Here is a 5,105-nt window from a genome sequence, read left to right on the forward strand (position 1 = left end):
GTGGGCTGCGTAAGGTGGGCTGCGGTGAGTTGAGTGGTTGGCTGTTTAATAGATCCTGGAAGACTTGAATCCGCACTCCCGAATCGCGAACCACGTAGACGGGTCCTGAGCAGAAGAGTGGTGCTCTGAAGGACACCGCCGTAGTAGAGGAAGAGTTGCATGTCGTCGTCAGGTATGGTGAAGTCGAGCGGCGGAGATGGGCACAGGCACTGGCGTAAACGCGCCGGGGCCACGGCAGTCATAGAGTGCATCGAGGAACTGCGTGTGAAGGCGCTAGCTGACAGCGTGTCAGGGGCCTCGGTCGGTGAGAGTAGAACGACTGCGTGTATTAAAGGCGCCAGCTGCCAGCGTGTCAGGGGCCTCGGCAGTCCGTGAGGGCGTCGAATGACTGCGGTAAGGCGCTAGATGCCAGCGTGCCAGGACCACAGCCGGTTGAGAATTGAGGGGCGCAAGCATATGCCAGGAGCCGCGGCAGTCGGGGGTGCGTCGACCGACTGCGTGGGAAGGCGCTAGATGCCAGCGAGCCGGGGCCACAGCGAGTTGAAAAGTTAGGGGCGCTAGCATGTGCCTGGAGCCGCGGCAGTCCGTGAGAGTAAAACGAACTGCGTGTACTGTAGGCGCTGGCACGTGCCAGGGGCCTCTGTGGCTCGGGGAGTGAACCAGCGTTCAAAAAGGCACTGTAACACAACACTGTACGCTTAGTGGGTAACACTGTGACACTAACTGTTGCTGGACACACTGCACTGTACACAAGGATCCACAAGTGTAGGATAATCAAAGACGGCGGTGATAGATCCAGGAGGCAGTGGTTAATCCAGGGGGCAGCTAGTAATCCCAGTGGGGTGTCACACTGTGTTAGCGTGTCTCTCAAATCTGTGTGGTGTGTGGCGTGTACGCTTGAGTCTGTGTGTGGCGTGTACGCTTGAGTCTGTGTGTGGCGTGTACACTGAGTGTGTGGCACTGTGTCTCAGTAATATGTCGCACTGTGTTTGAGTGTTCACTGAGTCTGTGTAGTGTGTCACACGGTGTGCGTGTCTCAGTCGCCGGACCAGCAGAAAAGCAGGGAGGAGGAAGGGTGGGGTGGGTGGGTGAGCGCCGGGAAGCACCATGGGGCACAAAGATGCCTGAAGGGCGCTGCAGATGCCTGGAGGAGGCACACAGAGGGAGCCTAGAAGAGGCGCACAGAGGGAGCCTGGAAGAGGCGCACAGAGGGTGCCTGGAAGAGGCGCACAGAGGGTGCCTGGAAGAGGCGCACAGAGGGTGCCTGGAAGAGGCGCACAGAGGGTGCCTGGAAGAGGCGCACAGAGAGTGCCTGGAAGAGGCGCACAGAGGGTGCCTGGGGGAGGCACAGAGGGTGCCTGGGGGAGGCACAGAGGGTGCCTGGGGGAGGCACAGAGGGTGCCTGGAGGAGGCACAGAAGGCGCCTAGGGGAGGGCGGGGGAAAACCCTGAAGGTGGCAACTACGCCTATGGCGTAATGTTTCTCCCGACCTGAGTGCTCAGCCCCACGAACCCCGAATGGAGGTGAGGATTTTTGCCCCAGGAGAGGGCGGACGAATGGGCAAGTTACCCTGCCCAGGTCCTCCACTCTAGGAGAGTGCCCTTAAACGGCACTGGCTATAAGCCACCTTGAACCATAGCAACACTCCAGGGTCACCAATTGTTGGTGGTAGCGAGTGTTCTAAGTGCTAATCGGTTCACGGATAGAGAAAGTCATATCCGCCAGGGTTACTTTATTGGACAAAACTTACAGAGCTCATCACGACAAGGACAACACATATGATAGGTGTTTGTTTGTGTATGCGTTTGTGTGAATGTTGTTTGTGTAGGTTAACATTTAAGTGTTGGTGTATATGTGGAACAATGTGTACGAGTGGACGACAAGAGGACGTGGACGGACAGTAGAAGATAAACAAGTAACAAGAGATAAACAATTAGACGCACAAGAAACAACGAGACGGGTGCACGAACGAAAACATTGACAAAATAAGAATGAACAATGAGTCTATACTGCAACGCCCCATTTTCCGTTTTCACTGGAAGAGAGCACGCGACTGCTTGAGCAGTGGCTGCTACACACTCACATACTCGCTAGTACAGACACAAACATACACTTGAAGACACACATACATCATACAGGCACATACACTCACAGGCACGCATACAGACACCCCAATGTCATCTAATCACATTGAACCGCTGTAACACACGGTTTTTTTTTGCACTGAAACAAAAACAAAACAAAAAAATGAAGGAACATAAAAAATGTAATTGATGAGTTGAAATTAATATCATCCCAAGCTACTTTTAGCAAGGCTACGTGACCCCCCTGCCAAGGCTCCACGACCCCCCAGGGGGTCGCGACCCACCGGTTGGGAACCCCTGCTGTAGAGTAAACAGGGAGGTGATGTGCAAGGTATTGGAAAAAGTAGGTTTGAGTGATAAGATAGTGCGAATCATTAGGAGTATGTATGTGGACAAGAGAGTCAGGTATTGAGGTTTTGCAGCTGACGTCATTAGTGGGGGTGCGGGGGTAGCGCGGGCCTGCACGGCCATCTTGGTGGTCAGTGGCGGTGGTCACTGTCAAAGCAAACCTTTTTGACGGTTGCACAAGTGCTCTGTGTTCGTCATGGGATACGTATGCTGTGTGGTTGGATGTTCTAACCGACACGGGAGAGATGCTGTGTCATTTTATAGATTCTCAGCGAATCCAGAAGAGCGGGGGAAGTGGATAGCCGCTGTGAGGAGGGAAAACTGGCGGCCGTCTGCTTCATCTCGACTCCGCAGTGCTCATTTTGTCAGAGGTAAATATTACAGGCAAGACTAATCAGATTATTACATGAGGTAACACTCATTTAGGTATTGCACCGGGTCCCCTAGCTTATTGTGTGGCGGGGGATTGCTATGGAACGGGATTTACATGAGCTGGCGGAGGTAAACACGCATGGAAGCGCTCAAGCAGGGAAGAAAAAAGGAAAGGAAATTCAGTGGAGGCAAATGCTCAGAGGGACAGAGCTCAGTGCTGGGTGGAGTATATAAGTGTACGCATGGAAGTGACCAAGAGTGCGTAGTGTGGGTGAGTTGCCGTCACCTGCCCTCACCTGTCGTCACTTGCCCTCTCCTGTTTGCCTGCCTGTGCTGCCTACCTGGGCCTACCTGGGCATCACTGGTCAGCAACAGGAGATCGGCCAGGCAGAGGGACACCCAGTCAACCGACCAATCAGCCAGTCAACCAGCCAGCCAGCCAATCAATCACCAAGTCAGTCAGCCACCCAGTCAGTCATCCAGTCAACCAGTCAGCCATCCAGTCGGTCAGTTAGACAGACAGTTAGTTTACCAATCAGCCAGCCAATCAACTCACCAGGCAACCCACCAGTCAACCAGACAACCAGCCAGCTAGACAGCCAGTCTACCAGTCTCCTCCTCCAATAGCACTGTTTTTTCGATGTATCTTAGCTTCGCAACATACTAAAGCGATCTCGAGTAATCACTTAACACAAATGATGCTGAAGGTCCTGCCCTTTGCCCGCGGGTAGTGACTTGGGGATGGGTCACACGTGGTCCGTCTGCTCACTCTGCTGGGGAGGTGACCACCAGCGGGTTTGCAGACGACGCACAAGGTGCAGACGACGCTATTTCGTGACGTCCCTGCAAAACCTCTATAGGTTAGGAGCATTGGAGACAGAGTGGGTGAGGAGTGAAAGAGGTGTCAGGAAGGGCTGCATCCTGTCTCCAATTCTCTTCAGTCTGTATACTGAGGAGTTGGCAGCCAGGATGAGGAGAAAGAATGCAGGAGTAAAAGTGGGAGAAGACAGGGTAAGTGTGCTTCTGTATGCAGATGACGTGGTAGTCATGAGTGAGTCAGCGGAGGAACTGCAGGAACTATTAGATGTGGTGAATGAGTATGGGAGAGATTTTGGAGTGATATTTAGTAGTGAGAAAAGTCAGATAATGATTGTGAATGGGACAGAAGATGAAAGAAATAGGACCTGGAGGCTAGGAGACACAGAGCTAGGGCAAACAGATGCATACAAGTACCTGGGTGTATGGATGAGTCCGAGCGGATGTGAAAGGACAAAGAATGAGAAGATTAGCCTAGTCAATCAATGGGTGGGCCGTCTGGGAAGTGCGGCAAGAATGAGAGCATGTAAGTATGACGTGCTGAGAGAGGTGTGGAAGAGTGTAGCAGTGCCGAGTGTGATGTATGGGATGGAGGTGATTATATGGAGTGAGTTGGAAATGGATAAATAGGAAGTAGGGCAAAATAGGATCGGGAGGCTAGCTTTGAATGCACCAAGGTATGCAGCGGTGGAAGCATTGAGGGGTGATATGGGATTGGATCGAAGGTTTACTTAATTGTTTACCGTTTACCGTTGATGAGGTTTCAGGCCCCGGTCCGCCGCCGTGGCAGCGCTCCACAGGGCCGCTAACATTATAACAGTAATATTAGCAACTAAAGTTGTCCTCAATCCTCATATTTGTTAATTCGTAGGATTTAGTGAATAAGTAAGTCTTCAGCGCTTTCTTGAAGGTTGCCAGACTGCCACTGTTCTTAACGTCCCCGGGTAACTCATTATAGAGCCGTGGGGCACTCTTCTCAAATGCTCTGAAACCCAGTTCCAGGTTGACCCTGGGCTCATAGAGTCTATATCGTTCTGTACTGTATCTCACTGACATGGTGGTGTCCAAATGAAAATCCTGTAGAATATTTCTCAAATATCCAGGTTTACTAAGTCGCGTTGCTTGATAAGTCAAGACACATATTTTGTAGACTATTCGTGCCTTGATGGGTAGCCAATACAAGTCTATAAGTGCAGGTGTTATTCTCTCACGGGGGGGGCAGACCCTTTATTAGCCTTGCAGCTCTATTCATAACAAGTTGTAGTTTCTTCAGCAGATATTTAGGAAGGCCATAATAAAGTGAGTTACAATAATCCAGCTTACTAGTTACATGATTATATATAAGCATCTTCATAGTCTTATCATCCAGGTATTTCTTGACTAATGCAATAATTCTCAGATGGTAGGATTAAGAACTGCATAAGAATGGTTGGTGACAGTGGTATGCGAGTCAGGTGGGTGAGCAGAGAGGAAGGGAGGCGTTTC

This window comes from Eriocheir sinensis, unplaced genomic scaffold (assembly GCF_024679095.1).
Source record: "Eriocheir sinensis breed Jianghai 21 unplaced genomic scaffold, ASM2467909v1 Scaffold1, whole genome shotgun sequence".
Lineage (NCBI taxonomy): Eukaryota > Metazoa > Arthropoda > Malacostraca > Decapoda > Varunidae > Eriocheir > Eriocheir sinensis.